Source organism: Equus caballus, chromosome 3 (assembly GCF_041296265.1).
Source record: "Equus caballus isolate H_3958 breed thoroughbred chromosome 3, TB-T2T, whole genome shotgun sequence".
Classification (NCBI taxonomy): domain Eukaryota; kingdom Metazoa; phylum Chordata; class Mammalia; order Perissodactyla; family Equidae; genus Equus; species Equus caballus.
Window position 1 is genome coordinate 113196634 of NC_091686.1, and position 16656 is coordinate 113213289.

General features: G+C 49.4%; 1 protein-coding gene across 23 annotated transcripts in view; it reads left to right on the plus strand.

Moving 5' to 3' along the window:
- Positions 1 to 1845: 1845 nt before the first annotated feature.
- The window catches only part of PROM1 (prominin 1), a 129579-nt gene continuing 114768 nt past the window's right edge, over positions 1846 to 16656 (plus strand). For 4 of the 23 annotated variants that reach the window (XM_070262608.1, XM_070262612.1, XM_070262618.1 and 1 more), the window contains exons 1-3: positions 1993 to 2019; positions 4236 to 4407; positions 5422 to 5493. The gene's annotated coding sequence lies outside the window, so the exon portion shown is untranslated. Of the gene's footprint in view, positions 2020 to 4235; positions 4408 to 5421; positions 5536 to 8859; positions 9011 to 16656 lie in introns of those variants that run through there. The other 19 variants (XM_070262622.1, XM_070262633.1, XM_070262619.1 and 16 more) reach the window with 16 other exon arrangements.

Genomic DNA, 16656 nt, shown 5'->3' on the forward strand with positions numbered 1-16656 from the left:
AGAGCAGGGGGCCTCCCAGCAGGCTTTGTCAGCTTTGTAATGTCAATAAGGAAATGTGCCGTGGGTCTTTCTTCCTCCTGGCTGCCAGGAGTCAGATCTTTCCTTCGGGGAAGGAGGAACAGGAGGTGGGCTGTCCCATCTGAGCACCCGGGAGACAATTGCCGCTGTTGCCACCTCACCACAGAAGGGCAGCGAGCGATCATAGTACAGATGGAGCCTTGTCTGCTTACAGCACGAGGGTGCAGCTTGTTCCGGGTATGGGGAAACCCCGGAGCTCCTGAACCGCACCCTGGCCTGAGAAAGGCAGCTTGGTGCCACAGGAAGAGGCTTGGAAACCAAAATGTCTGCCTCTTACTGCATGTGAGGACCCTTGAGGGGGACACGCAACCTCTCTGAGCCTCATTTTCCTCGTCTGTAAAATAAAGATAATAACTGTGCTCTTGTGGGGTGTGGATTAGTTTGTTAGGGCTGCTGTAACAAAGTACACAGACTGGTGGCTTAGCGAACAGAAATTTATGGTCCCACAGTTCTGGAAGCTGGAGGTCCAAAACCAAGGTGTTGTGAGGGTTGGTTCCACCTGATGGCCGTGAGGGCCTCGCTCCTTGGCTTGTAGATGGCCGCCTTCTCCCTGTGTCTCTTCACATGGTCTTCCCTCTGCGTGTGTTTTTGTACCCAAATGTCCTCTTTCTATAAGAACACCAGTCATACTGGATTAGAACACACCCTAACAAGCTCATCTTACTAATTACCTCTGTGAAGACCCTATCTCCAAGTGAGGGCACGTTGTGAGCCAGGTACTAGGGGTAAGGACTTCAATTGGAATTTTGGGGGGACACAATTCAACCCATAACAGGGTGGCTGCGATGATGATAGGGGATCAGGGCCAAGGAAGCGTTCATAATTGTACCCTCTTTCCCCTCCTGGAGGCAGAAGGAGCCTTCCTCTTGGGGCCTTTCTATTATCTTTGTCTTGCCAGGGCAGTAGAAACAACTCTAGGCAGACTGTTGTTGGGTGGTTCCCTGCCACATGCCGCTGATGCCACTGTACACTCCATGATGGACATGGGCCACAAGCTCAGCATAAAATGTCACAATGGCCCAGAAACGTGCTTCGGTGAATTCTTCCAGACCTTGTTTCCGTGTCCTCAGGCTTCAGGCCTTTTTGCATAACAACCCATCTAGTGTGGCAACCAAAATCTCAGGCCTGGGGTCAGGCCAATCTGCATCCAATCTCCCACCTCTATTCCTCAGCAATGGCACTTTGCCAAGCCTCTTCACCTTGGGAGTCAAAAAAACGAATTGCATGCTTTGCTTCTGGAGTATAGTATGTTATTGAATCAAATCTAGCAAGTTTACATATATTCAATATCAGCATATACACCCCTGTTGTGTGGCACGTCCTCTCTCGGTCCCTGTCTTCCTGGCAGCTCATCCAGGCTCCGCTCCCTTTGTGTCCTGGTTCAATATGGACAACTGCTCTGCTCCATTTGCTTTCGTATCTTGTAAACAGGGAGAGAGTTCCTCAACCCAAGGAATGATGGGTAAAAAGAGCCACGTCTCTACTCTGAGACTAGTAGGTCTTCACGACATCCCCAATGAGCCTACCGTGCCCCTTGAGCCAAAGACCCAGCTTCTGCCCTGAGAGAGAGCAGCAGTGCAGGCAGGCTATGGGGCCAGACGCCAGCCTTGCCAGGCTCCCGGCTCCCCCATGCTGGGGCCGGTGAGCAGAGATGAGCTTCGAGGGGCCAAACCAGGAGGGAGTTCCTGCCCAAAGCAGCTCAGGGCAGGGGCAGACCAAGTCCAGGGGCACCACAGGGGCTGTAAGGGACCCTCCCACAGGAGACCTGGGACCTCTGAATGACACTGAGAGGACAGCACTCTGATATGACTAAGCTGGGGCTCCAGACCCCAGGGGGCTGGGCTGGGTGCCCCAGATGAGAGTGGACATTCCTGACATCAGTCAGGTAGGAAGAAGAGGATGCTGGGACAGGAAGTAGCTTGGAAGGCGGGCCTTAAAATGGTGAGGACTTGCCACCTTCCTCTCTGTGGGCCCCTCTTTGGGGACCTGAACCCTGAAGGCAGGGCGGATGGGTGCCCGGTGCTGTGGGGTGGTGGCCTCCGCCCAGGTGGAGGCTGAGCCAGGCAGGGGACAGCCGTGGGCAGCCTTGAGAGTTCTGAGAGCAGTCATGTCAGTGGCAGTTGTCAGTTATTCTGTTCATGTCCCTTTGGTGCTTCCAAGACCCCCTATAAAACCTTGCTAAACAGTCCAGCCCATCTCAGCTGGTCTGGGGCCTGTGTTCAGGGTCAGGTCAGAGAGGTGAAGGACAGGCAGGGCCTTGTGACGCCAGGGGTGTGATGACACCAGGGAGACCCCGAGGGAAAGCAGAGCCTCAGAGGCAAGACTGCCACCGCCCTCCCATGGAGGAGAATGTCCCTACCTGCCTTCCATGGAGGCAACCATGCTGCCAACCATGGAGAATCAAGGTGAGAATTGAGGACACCCATGGGGCAGGCACAGCACCCAAATGACCAAATTCCTTCTCCATGGGTTTCCTGCCGAAAGACTGGTGTCCAGGATTGTGGGCTGCCTCTGGGTCGGGGCTGCGTCTGGGTTGGGGGTTCCTGAAAGAGCAGAAGGTGTCCTGGAAGAACACAGGGCCAAGAGAACCTGTCCTGGACAGCCCGAGTCCAGTCCAGGAACACCAAGGTTGGAGGGTCAGAGCAGGACCGGCAAGGGGCTTACAGAGTTTAGGGTTTAGAAATCTTCATCTGTGTCTTCAAACCCTTTGACCTCATTTCCTAGTATAGCACTGGGACCACCCAGGCTCTTTGCTGTCCTGTGAGCACAGGAAGTGGCCTGTGTCAGGGCCTTCACACCTGCCATACCTCTCCCTGGCACCCTCCTCCCACAGCTAGTCACTTCATTCAGGTCTCTGCCCAAGAGTCACCTCAGAGGTGTCTCTGACTGCCCCTGGAAAATATGGTGTCCTGTCTATCCCCTGCTCTTTCTCTGACTTCACAGCACTAGCACCCCACAGTTATATTCTACAGGACGTTTGTTTGTTTATCTGATTATGGTCCCCAAAGCATGTAAGCGCCATGAAGGCAGGAGCAGTGTTTTGATCATGACTGACTCCCAAGGGCCTGGCACATGGCGGATACTCAATAGTATTCGTTGTGTAAATGATTAAAGGCGATAGATGTCAACTGCGCTCGTACTAGAGTCCCCAGACTGGCCTCTATGGAGTGTCGGGCTGGCTAAGGGGGTGGGAAGGTGGCAGAGCCAATGTGGACGAGCTGCAGTTGTTTCTACCCGGCCCTGTCCACGCGGCCTCCCTCTCCCTGTTCCGTGGCTGTTTCCCCGGAGCTGACCAGCCTCTGCAGTTCTCCACCACGCACCTTCACTGTCTTGCCCTCGCTCGTGCTTTCACCTCGTACAGTGTATTTTCCTCATTCTCTGCTTTCCAAAATCTTGCTCCTCTTCCAGGCCCAAACTATTCATTCTTCAAGGGCCAGCTTGAGGCTATTAAACCTTTCTGTAAAAACCTTTTTGTACCAGGTGAAACTAATATTCCTTTCCCTTCGAACCCAGAGCGCTTTCTTTCTACTTCAGCTAAAGCAGTTTTCACAGTCTGGGGTAATCAGGACGTAACAGGGCTCTTCCCTCCCTAGAAGATGGTGAGGTGCTTACAGGCACGAATGGAGGCTTGGTAAATCTAGGACTTTGCGTATAATTAGTGCTCAATTAATGCTTTCTTGATTGAATAAAACTGACATTATTCTGAGAATTGGCTGGGGAAAAGGAAATGAATTTAACTGTGCGCTGTGTGCTACACGCTGCTAATAATGCCATCACGTTGTTTCCCAAACCCCTTATTTTTAAAAAAGCAGAAATCTTGCAGGATGCATATTACCAACCGTGTTTTACGAATGAGGGTCAGAGAAGTTATGTGAGCTTCCCAGGATCACACAGCTAGTAGGAGGCAGAACCAGTGTTTAAAGTCAGACATATATTTAAAGATAAAATAGCTTATATTCAGTTAAATGGTTTATATTCAATTAAATTATTTTTATTCCTATAAATTCAGTATGGAATTCTAGATGATGACATAGCTGGATATAAACAGGCATGGATGTATAAAGCTGATACTAACACACCCAAAGGTAAATAAAACGTGTGTCCTTTATCCACAAGGATGAGAATGATCCATATTGTCTTCTTTTTTGTGTGAGGAGACTCTGAACTCTGCAGACACCTGCCCCAGATGAATCAAAACAATTTGCTACAATGAGGTCCCATAAACGGGTGATGTCTAATTAACATTTTTCTGGAGGCCAGAACTGCTACTGTAGCTCACCCAGGGTGTGAAGTCAAGAGAGGCATTTACAGCAGCAATAACAGCTGATTGTAAGTATTTGCATGCCAATTACATTTATTCTAGGAAATCAGAAAAATTACCGAGTCCAGTAGCTATCACATTGGGCTCGTCAGCGGAAGCCACAGTTTAAAATTTATATTTTTAAAACCTCCATTGAAGCTAAGAATAGAAAAATAAGAGGGTTGCCCTGGAGTGGTATCTCAGGGCAAATTTAGCTCACTGAATTTAGCTTAGTCTCTGAAAACTAAAACTTTACAACAGTTTAAATCAAATTTTTAAAAAATCCATTAAAAAAAAAAGCATCTTTCCACTGTTAAAAATATGGACTTGGGAAAATGCCATATGGAAAAAAATGAAATTGAAGCTCTAGTTTACATGACACAAAAATCAACTTTAAATGACTTAAGGGGTGGAGGAGGAAGGCAGGAGCGTGTTGGTTTTCATTATAAGCCTTTCATTACAACTATTTGACTGTTGTATTATTTTGATGAAAATATAATTAATTCTGAAAATATAAATCAATTTTTTAAGAGAGAGAGAGAGAGAGAAGCATCTTCCAAATAACGCACTCTGCTGTTTCACGGCACTGATCAGAAAGCGAAAATTGTCCTTTAGAGCATTTCCATCGACTCCGATACTAAATACTTCCAGAGGAAAACCTAATGCATTTTTAAACTTTCATGCTTTTTTCCACAAAAGTTGGTGACCAAAATGTATTACCTACAAACTTGAACAATGGAAAAACTTAAAAACCTAAGAAAGTATAAAAAGAGGGGCTGGATGGAGACACTTTTATACAATTACAGATATTTTTCCTTCAAAGAAAGTTTTCTTCTTTAAATGATAAAGGAGCAAATGCTTTCTTATTGAAAATCTAGAAAATACAGAAAAAATTTTAAAAGGAAAAGATTTGTGTCCTCTACTGCCAGACAATGGTGGCTGCCATGTTGGTGTGTTTCCTTTGTTTGATTTTTTTCTAAGCTTGGTTTCTATTGTTTCCGTGTTTGCTGTCGTTTATCTGCCACTCATTTTATTCTAAACAGTGCCGATGACCTGGCAAACGGAGCTGATGGGGCCTGCAGGAGGCTGAGCTGCCATCCACGCTGCGCTCACTGGTGAGTTATTTCTCATCTCTGGGCCAGAGGACGTTTACACAGGTGGGTTCCGAGAATCTGAGAAAAGCGACAAACACTCTGTCCATAAATCTGCACAGAGACCCACAACAGCTTGCACACCAGTTCAGAGCCCATGTCCAAACACCTTAGCCAGCCAGGAGCTTCGGGTTAAACACCCCTGACTAGGTGATTTTAAAGACCCCCCTGGCTTTTACAACTCTGCCTTCTCAGAGAGGCTGGCACATGCCCTGTTTATTATGTAACCCCCTGTGGATTCTGAGTGAGAGGTGAGGAGGAGAGCCTTTCCAGCCTCTGCCTGCTCTCCCCACCCCAGACTGCTCTGTCATCTCTGTGAATCTTGCAATTAGGCTGTAGGAAAGGGGAGGTCACCAGGCTTTCTGCACATGATCCCAGGTCCACACGGCTGGGGACACTCACATTAAAACAGTCTATTTGAGTTGGGGTCAGGAGGAAAGGAGCCACCATTCAAGGCTTGAGGAAGTGTTTTGTTTTTTCTGCCCTGAAAAATGGTCCTGATTCATTACATGCCCTGGCATACATTCCATGCCGCCTGGGCGTGATGGCCACACCCAACCCCTGGCCACATGGGGTCCAATGACTTGATCTAAGAGTCGCCAACCTCCAAACCCTTTTAGCCATAAAATGCGGTAACTGTGGCACACCCCATCCCTTCCTCCAGGGACACAGCCAAGCCAGCCCTGGGCAGTGTGGATTGGGAAGGTGAGTGGGGGACAGGGGTGGCTGCTGACAGGCAGGCAGAGGGTCTAGTGGGGCAGCTGGGGGCCCAGGTGCCTTGGGAAGGACTTCTGATTGGGAGGCTGGAGGAGGGGGGAATGGGGTATAAAGAAATAAGGAAGCTTCCATTTACTAAGTACTTAACTGAACCCAGGAAATCTATTATTCGAGCTTTTCAATAAACACACGAGATAGGTATTGCTCAGCTATTTACCCAACAAATGTTATGGGTTGGAGGCTCTACACCAGACCCTGCAGAGATGGCAGCAGACAGACAGCAAGCCCCTGCTCCCACGGAGCTCCCCTTTGAAGGAGGAGCAGACAAGAAACAGTTGGACAAATAGATCTATGAGATGATGGGTGAAAGTGCCCCCAAAGAAAAACTGAGCTACCTGAAGGGCTGGCGGGGCACAGAGTCAGGAGAGGCCTGGGAGCCGTGTGGGTGTCTGGAAGTGTGCTCAGTGTGTCTAGGGGCCTGCAGGGAGGCCCTGGGAGGCTGTGGCAGAGTATTACAAGCCATGTTGGGCACTTTGGATGTTGTTCTGAGTAGGGGTTGAGATGGGGACAAGGTGGGTCTTTTAAGCAAAGGGTGACAAGGATCTGGCTTCCACTGTGAAAGCATCATTCCAGCCCCTGGGTGGAGAAGAGAGGGAGCAGGGGCGCAGATTATGACCCCTCGTTTACAGACAAAGACTCAGAGGCTCAGGAACATGCCTCAAAAATCTGATGGCACCCTGAGCGTCCCGAGGCTTTGAGTGACTTCCCTTCGCCTTTAGCATAGATCATGTATGTGCAGACAAGATCCTGCTTGGTCTGCCTCAGCCTGCCTCCCCAAGTTGTCTGGCCATCGCGTTACCTTTGGACTTCTCTCCAGACTCCTCAACAGGCCCGTGTTCAGGTACTTTCCTGGCCTTTGTGCCTTTGTCCTGATAGCTGCAGTGCCCTCTTCCCACTTGTTCATCTGGCCAAGTCCTAGTCATCTTTCGAATCCTTAGCCATCTTTTTCTCAAGAAAGCCACTCCTGTCCCCTGCAGACCAAGCCAGCTATGCTAGATACCTCTGGAGGGTCCCCCTCCACTTGGGTGGCATTCCTCCCCTTTGGGAGTCCCCGCTCTTTGTTAGTCTCCTTTCTGGGCTCTGGAATACCCACGGGCAGGTTGTCTTGTCGCTTGTTCACCCCTCAGCACTTAAGCCAGGCACATGCTCTGGCACAGGTCTGGACACTTGATACTCAACACTGTGAGCTGAATAGAGCACTGGCCCAAGATCACGCAGCTCATAGTAGGAAGATCAGGGTTCAAACTTCTGCTTCCAACTTCCTTGTAGCCTCGGGACTTGAACTCAAGTCTTAGTTTATTTCATCCCAGCTCGTGATGGCTCATGAATGAGCCATTTCACTTTTCTGGGCCTTGATTTTGCAAAGATAAAAAGAGAAGGCCGGACGCAAGTGTCTTTCCAGAGTTACACGCCTTGCAGGTGCTGCCCAAGCTCGCCTGACCACAGGAATCCCCCAGGCCCCGAGTGCTTCCCCAGAATACTTATTCCTGGCCTCGCTCCGACCTGTGAATCACAACTCCAGGACTGACTTGGGATCCTGGTTCCGTTTGTTCATGAGTTTCATCAAGAGCCCCAGGTGATTCATATCACCAAGTAAGTTTGGAAACACAGTTCAAGGGGACTCCGGCTCAGAGGAGGTTCCCAAAAGAAAATGGTCAGGGAGGAGGTAAAAACATGATTGCAATGACTATTTCAGCTAACAGCAGTTTCTTCTCAAATGTCTCTGCTCTTTTATAAAAAGAAACTGCAACTGGAGCCGGCTATTTATTTACGTGAATTATTTTGGGGGCCTAATAACAGAAGGTTCCTGAATTTCCACTGAGAGTGTAATTTCCTGGAGAACTCTAAATAGCACTGCCCTGACGAGCTCTGACCCAGTCTAAATGAAAGAACACTCAAAAGGAGAGCAAACAAAGGCAACGAAACTCTCATTGGCCATGAAAGGAGAGGCAGAAGGCCAGAGAGGTTAACTAACGTACTGGAAGGTGCGCAGATGGTAGGTGGTAGTGATGGAACGAGACCCAGCTCTCTGCCTCTGTGGCTGGTATTTTTCCTTCTCAACAACAAGAGTGTGCCAGGGCAATGTGGGTTCTGCACAGAAAACTGTGATGCCCACACTTCAGAGCAAAAGATGCCCCATAAACATCATCTTGATGATGACTCCTCCAAGAGCAGAGCCTGGCACAGAGCAGACACTCAGTGCACAGGGGCTAACTGACTGACCAACCCTACCCTCTGATCGCCCTGATTGGGGAACAGGGCACTTTTCCGACTGTTTCATTCTCTGCCTTGTTGGAGAGAGTCTGTGGAACACCTAAGATAAGTTCCATAGTCAGACAGAAATACGTTTGATGAATAAAAAAATACAGTCATGTGCTGCATAACGATGTCTCAGTCAACGACAGACTACATATACAACGGTGGGCCTGTAAGATGAGTACCGTAGAACCTAGGTGTATGGCAGGCTGTACCATCTAGGTTTGTGTAAGTACACTCTATGATGTTTGCACAAGGATGAAACTGCCTAGCAACATGTTTCTAGAATGTATCCCCATTGTTAACGGATATGTGACTGTATTCAATGCTGGATCAAGGGAGGCAGACTGATTCGCCCTCGGCTGTTTCTGTACCTCTCACAACCTCAGTTTCCTCATCTGGAAAATGGGGCTGATGTCTCCATCATCATGCTGTCGGTGAGGATTAGGTGAGATACTGCGTAGGAGCTGGCGCAGAACCAGTCAGCACTGGGTAAATGAAAGAACAGTCCAGTGCATGAGGGGAGGCAGTGGTTGATTCTGCCCTGGATTTGGAATTTGTCCTCCGTCCTCCCAGCCTCTCGCTCTCTCTTGCAAGTGGCAGCAACTACAGCTGTACCGTTCCTGAATGCAGAGCCTGTGATTAGTGGGGAGAGTATGAGTCCAAACACACTGTAGTAATAAAGGCAGAAATGAATGACAAAGAAGCCCCCACAGAAACCCCCATCTTCCATTGACTGTGATATGTTGGCATTTTATTAGTTATGAGGAAGTTTGGTTACCAGGAACAGAAAAACCTAAAATAACGGTAGCTTAAACCCTATAGAGGTTTATTTGTCACTCATGATCACAGCAGTGGAAGGAAGCCAGTGCAAGGCCAGAGTGGTACTGTACTGTTCCTTCCATGTTGTTGCTCAGCTGGGCCTGGCTTCTATTTTCAAGGTCAACTCATGGCCCAAGGTAGCTGCTGGAGCTCCAGCCGTCAGTCCAAATTCTGTCTGGCAGGTAGGAGGAAGTGATGAAGAAGGAGGCACCCTCTCCCTTTGTGATGGTTAATTTTGTGTGTCAACTTGACTGGCCACAGGTGCCCAGATTAAACCTTGTTTCTGGGTGTGTCTGTGAGGATGTTTCCAGATGCGATTAGCATTGGATTCAGTGGACTCAGTAAAGTGGATGGCCCTCCCCAATGCGGTTGGGCATCATTCAGTCTGTTGAGGACCTGAATAGATCAAAAGGCGGAGGAAGGAGAAACTCTTCCTTTTTCCCGCCTCGTTGCTCGAGCTGGAACATCTCATTCCATCTTCCCTTGCCCTCGGACTGGGATGTACGCCATGGGCTCCCTGGTTCTCAGGCCCTCACACTCAGACTGAAATACATCACTGACTTCCTTGGGGCTCCAGCTCGCAGATGGCAGGTGGTGGGACTTCTCAGCCTCCGTAGTCACCTGCGCCAATTCCTAGTAGCAGATCTCTGTACACTGGATATCCTACTGGTTCTGTTCTCTGGAGAACTGTGGCATACACCCTCGAAGGACATTTCCCAGAGACTGCACACACCACTCCTGCTTAACTCTGCTTGACCAGAATGTAGTTAGACGGGCACTAAAGGCTGGGAAATGTAATCTTTACTGAGGAGGTCATGCATGCTGCTTAGTTCAAGGTTTCTGAGTAGAAGAAGAGGAGGAATGGACGTTGGTGGACAAGGAGCAGTCCTGGCCACATCCTTATTATCTGTGTGCTGCTTGAATACTAGCCAAGTTCAGGGCTTTTCTTAGGTTGTCTTTCAACGCTGAGTTAGGGTGAAGAATAGAATGCTTTTTTCTTAATCGAAAATCTTAATAGTAACCTAACATATGGAACTGACATCTGGGCAGTTGCTCTCCTTGAAGTGGGGCTGGGGAGCCTAGCCCGCGTCCTGCGCCCACTCTAGGGCTCTGTGCATCACAGTTAGAAACCCACACTCTCGGACTGCAGGCCCTTGGAGAGAGGGCTTCTGGTAATGAAGGGTAAACAGGCTTTTATCAGTATTAGCTTGTAAGATACACATTCCTGTGTGCTCTTTGTTTTAGGGAGCAGAAATGGAGGCTCAGAGACAGCGAATCATTTGTACAAGGTCCTAGAGCCACACGCCCACATCTTTCCATGCTCCGGGCTGCCTCTCATTCCAGGATGAAGGGCTCGAGTCTGGGATTTTTCCAACATTCTATTTTTCCCTATCATGAGACGAAGGAGCAATTCCTGAGCTAAGCAATCTGGAACCCTCGGTGGCCATCTTCAGTGATCCTCTAGCTATAGTCTACTGAATCCTGTGCTTCTGCCACCAGCATCAGGAGCCCAGTGACGGGGAGTTTGTGGAAAGATGAGCTTGGGGGGAGAGCTGAGTGGGGCTGTGTGGGATGGGGAGGGCGTAACCCGGAAGCTCCACAGGTCCTGTGCTGGGGAACATTCTCCTCGGTGGCCATCAGAAGACAGGCTGCAGTGACCACGCAGGGCACTCTGGAGGCAGATATAAGTGGGAGTTGTGCCGGCAGTGCCATGGCATGTCAAGGCAGGCCTCCGGGGCAAGAAACACCAGGTTTATTTGGGGTACGTCGGGTTTAGTGGGGAATCCCTCGGCCCAGCTCTCAGCGATGGGTGGGCCATAGTTTGAGAGCCACTGGGCCAGGCATTCTCTGGGAGTATTGTGGCTTTAACTTACTGTCTCCCGAGCAGGGGGTGCCGAGGAGCTGGGAGACCCAGGGGGAAGACATGTCCCCACAGCAGGGGGCCCTTTGTGGATGAGAGTGGTTTGGCAACTTCCACAGCTTCCAGTCACTCTGAAGTCAGAGGCTCGGGGATTCTTTAACTGCTGTACATCCGGGAAACGGGAGCAGCCAAGGCCGAGCTCAGTGTTGGCCCCGAGAGGAGTGAGGGCGTGCTTGATGTGTCTCCAGTCTTCCTTTCTTCTTCCTGCCTGAAAGGACGGAGGCACGTGAGTTCTGGGCAAAGCCGTGGTTTTGAGTCAGAAAGAACTGAGATTTAATCACTGTTCCCCACTGACCAACACTGGGACATGAGGGAAGCCAGCAGCCAGCATGCAGCAGACACTTAGTAAATACTGGCTGAATAATAACACATGTCAGGCCCTGTGCAGAGCTCTTTGTATGTATTAACTCATCGAATCCTCATAATCTTATGCCATATTAGGTGCTAATAGCAGCCACAATTTACAGACAAGGAAACTGAAGCACAGAGAAGTTAACTAATGCATCCCGGGGGTGTGGATGGTAAATAACAGGGAGTCTGCCTCCAGCACGCAGGCTTTGAACCCCTCTGATATGAAAGGCTGAATACGTGCAGTCTCTGGGAGTCTCAGTTTCCTGGTCTGTGGGTGGTCAGTGCGGATGGGGGCAGCTTGAGGTTAAGTCATTTGCAACGCTGGACACATTGCACGTGCAGGCATGGCTGATGAAGTGGTGGGCACGTCCCTGGAAGGCCATGGCTGGAGGGTCCAGAGGCCCCCTGGAGAGAACTCAGCCTGGGAGCAGAGAGTGATGGCAGACAAGCTGGGCAGAGCAGCAAAACAACAGACATGGGTGGGAGTGGCGGTTCTGTGATCAGTGTGGTGTGATCACTGAGTCATTTTGTCCTGCCTAGTTCCCTGCGACCTTGCACCTGTATTCTCCAGAGAGGCGCAGTGGTGGGTAAAAACAAAATGAGCATTTGACCAAAGTGCCCTAAGGAGAAGGCTGGCCGGTACTAGTATGGCGTCCCTTTAACAGAGGGTGACATCAAGGAGAGAGGTGTTCTCTACGTCTCCAAATACCTTACAGAGTATAGAAAATCATCATCCGACCCAGGAAACCACAGTGATAGAGGTGAGGAGGGAGCTCCCAGCAGCTCAGCCTCGCTGAGAGCAGAAGGGGAGGAAATGGCCAATTCGCCAGCTGCTGACCAGACTCCTGCTCACAGGGGTGTCCCCAGACTGGTGGGGGAGGGGAGGAAAGAGCATACAGGGCGAGCCAAGGAGACACAGCCAGGATGCCAAGAGAGTTGTGAAATCTGTGCCAGTGAATTTTGAGAAAATTAACCCGTGTTAGTGCTTATATCCCTTTAGTAGAGAGAATCTCTAGGAAGAAAGAGGTGCTCCCCAAGACTCTGAAGACCTCAAGGGCTGGCCTATGCTGGATAGAAGCAGAGTGAGAAGGAGGCAGAGAGTGCAAACCTGGGGCGAGTAGAGAAAGCAGCTGGGGGGCAGAACCCAGAGAAAAACAATGCTGAGGCGAGGCCCCTAAGAGGGGGCGCCAGCAGGAAATATTCATGAGCACCAACTGTGCCCTTTCGTAAAGCCCTCATAATACCTCGGTAAAACAAGCATTGTTATTCCCACTTTGCTGATGGTAAAGCTGAGATTCTGAGAGGTCAGACAACCTGCCTGCTCACACAATACGCCACAGAGGCAGGCTTTGAACCTAAGAATGTTTGGCTCCAAAGCGCTTGTTCCGCCTCCTACACCAACTTCCCATTTTCCCCTGGAACTGACCCTGCAGAGAACATACTTCTCATACCACAAAGGGCTTCTAGAACCTGCTGCTGCAGGACGGTGCCTCCGAGAGTCACCATTGCTCACGATGTCTTTGAAGCCCACAGATATTTGATAAATATCTGTAGAAGAAGAGTGGGAGGAAGAAAGAGAGAAAAAAGAAGGAAAAGAAATTGGCACCTACTCTGTGCCAAGGTCTCTATATACGGTCACATTTCATTTTCTTTGTGGATTAATTTATACCTCCCTTTATTTCTGAAGCTCCTGGAGGCAGCCGTAAGCACTGTCAGGTCCATTTCCAGTGAGGAAACGTAGGTGCAGAGAGGTAAAGCGATGAGTCTAAAGGGTCTCAAGCACCCAGGGGAGGGTGTTTATAACTGGGTTCGACCATTCAATGCGTATTTATTGAGCTCCTACTCCGAGCCAGGCACAGTTCTAGGCTTGTGGGATATTTCAGTGCACAAAGCAGATAATGACCCCTGCCCTCGCAGAACTTACGGTTTGTGGGAATCTAAAATTCCAGTGATGTGTAACAGAGGAAAGGGCGGCAGGCCCTGACGCAGAATATGCAGGAAGTAGACCTCCCGAGGCTGCCATCTTGGGCTGAGCTCCATGTCATCCCTGTCTCCTGCTTCACTATCTGAAGCCGGAAGCAGGTGGCCTGCAGGACCGTGGAGGAGGTGGCACGGAGTCTCTTCCCTGGCTGCCTCCATAGGAGGTTTGGGGGTTTGAGCCCTTCTGATTAGAAGGGTAAGATCCGGATGCTGATGGAACAGTTCACAAGAGTTATGAATCTCTAGGAACATTCCTAGCTGTTTTGAGTTCCAAATTCTGGCCCAGGTTTGGGGAGCAGGCCATACTCCCCAGATCTATGCAGTCCCCCTGGAGCTCCATGTTTTGAGGGCTCTGGAAGAATCTGAAGATGGTGGGGGCGAGGATGTTGGTGTCTCATGTTGGGTTCTGTCAGCCCGGGCAGCCGAAGGGCTCCCTCAGGTGGTTTTGTGGGCTGTGGGTGTCAGAGCAGGAACGGATCATGTTGGGCTCTTAGTGGTGGGTGATGGCAGGTGACAGACTGGGTATGAAGCACATCTTTGGGAACTCCCAGAAATACCTCATAGGTACTTAAAGAGGCATCCAATTTCCTACTTAGATAGGTGGATGTGGGGTGGGGCATGGAGTCATTTTAATTGGGCCATAAGTGTAAATTAGACCTTATTTTGTAGACCCAGGATGTTGAGGACAGCAGACATTTGTCACATATAATAATTGTACTTTCCTTGCCAGCAATTGAGAGGAGAGAGACAACAAGGAGAAGTTGAATCTAATGGATTATTCCAAAGGCCAGAGCCCTTCAAAAGAAAAAGGCCGGAGTCCTTAATAGGACGCCAAGGCCCTCATGAACCAGCCACTGAGCACCCACCCTGTGTAGCCTCCTGGCAGGCTCCCCTCTCCGCACACCTTCTCCTCCCCAGCCCTCTTCGGGGTGATCTTCCTAAACCTAGTATCACCCCAATGCTCCTCCACTTTGCAACCTTTGACGGCTCCCGCATTGCCTCTAGATGGTCCCAATTCTTTAGCATGGAGTATGAGCTCCTTCACAACCTGGCGTCTTCCCTCCTACCACTCTAGATTCATCTCTTCTTATTCATCTTCTCCAATATTATGTTCCAGCCCCACGAGATCATTGACTGAATACGAATGCACCTGGGTATGCTGACTCCTCTGCTCACAGTGTCCTTCTCCTGTCCTCTATCTGGTGAAACTTCTCTTTCCAAAGAATTCGCTCAAGCACCATAGCCCCTGGGAAGCATTTGGGGATCCACCCGAGGGTGATCTGAGCATTCCTTCCCATCTTCATGCCCACACTTACTTTGTCATCTCCCTTTATTATGCACCTAGAATTCACGGTGACCTTTATTTGTTTCCCCCACTGGATGGTGACATTCTGGAGGTCTGAACTCGGTATTAATCATCTCTGTATGCTTAGAGATATTCGAGTACAGAGTGACATCCTAAAGAGACTTGTTTAGGGAACAAAGGGAAATGTGTGCATGGGCTGTGGTCTTGCCCAATATTGCAGAGTCACACAAGGGCCAGCACGAAATTTAAGGGGGTGCCCCAAAAGCTCATTAATTAAGTTACATAATATTTTAATGAAAAATTTCTTTAAATCTATATAGATTTAAATCTATATATTACACGTAGTTTTAAATAAAAACTCCATGATGAACAAATCTCAAAATGCTCATAAAGATGGGATCTGATCCTGCACTTGCATGACTCTCCTCTGTCACCAACTCCTAGTCCGGACCCTAAGCAATTTGCTCAGAGGAGGTGACTCCCAACAGCACACGCTGAGTGGCTGAGTTAGCACTGCCGCCATGAGACTGGAGAGGGGGCATGGGTTAGAAAGTGAAGAGAAGGTGAGGGAGATGGTAAAGGCGGTGCGTCTATCCATCAGGCGTCAATAGAAAGCAACCCTGGCTAACCTTAGTCAGAAAAGGAGCATACTGGAAGGGTATTGTATGGCTCCTGGACTTAGAAGGCTGAAGAACAGAATCAGAATCAAGGGCAGTGGGCACAACCTGGTTAGGACAGCCGCTGGCACCTGGTGCCACCCATGCCACCACCACTGTCACTCCTCTGGTAGTCTGATTGGCCTTATTTATTGTATTATACACTCCAGGGTCAAAGTCCCAGGCAGGAGTAGCTAACTGGCCAGGCCTGGATAAGGCCATGCCTTGGGTACATGACAGGTGAATAGGAGGATAATCTTCTGGCTTTTGTGGTGGAAGGTGCTGGGCTGTAATCCACTGCTACTCCCCACAAAGGGGAGCTTGTCCCAGCTGGAAACAAAGTTGCATGTTGGACAACTCAACACTTGGCAAATATGTAATGTGGGTAAGGTTGATTTCTCTGTTGGGAGACTGCTTAGAGCCATTAGTTAAGATGGAGAACTCTGGAGAAGGAACAAACCTATTTTTTGGAAAACAGCAAAAGGAAAAATACTAAATTCTTTTCGTATTCAGATAGGTACTCTGGTTCTATCACATGAGAAGTCCGGTTGGACACATTTGGCTTGTTTTCCATGGTGATGATAAGCTGTAGAGATGGTGTGAACCTCTTATACCTTCCAGCACAGTTCTCCCAAAGAGCTGCCTTCTTGGAGTGGGGTTGGGGGGTGTCAGAGCCATCCTATAACCTGTCGCCACAGCGTCTTTACAATACCATTTTATCCAGCTTATCCAACCACCCACAGACCTGCAGGATGGGAGAGCACAAGTCAGGAGTCTAAAGAAGGATCATGTCCTGCCCTAAATACAATCAGAGGTGGAGAGGTCAGAGGGAGAGAACGAGCTCTTACTGGAACCCTCCGTGTGCAGGCGCCATACATGACTCACCTCATTTAATGCTCTCAAAATCCAGGAGTACTGCCAGTGTTCACTCTTCTTCACAGGTGAGGAAGCTGAGGCTCTCGGGGTTAGGTAACATGTCCAAGGTGACACATGGAGTCAAATCCAAAGCCAGGTTGGCCTATTCCGGAGTCCATGTTACCGTCTGGCCCGTAACAGAG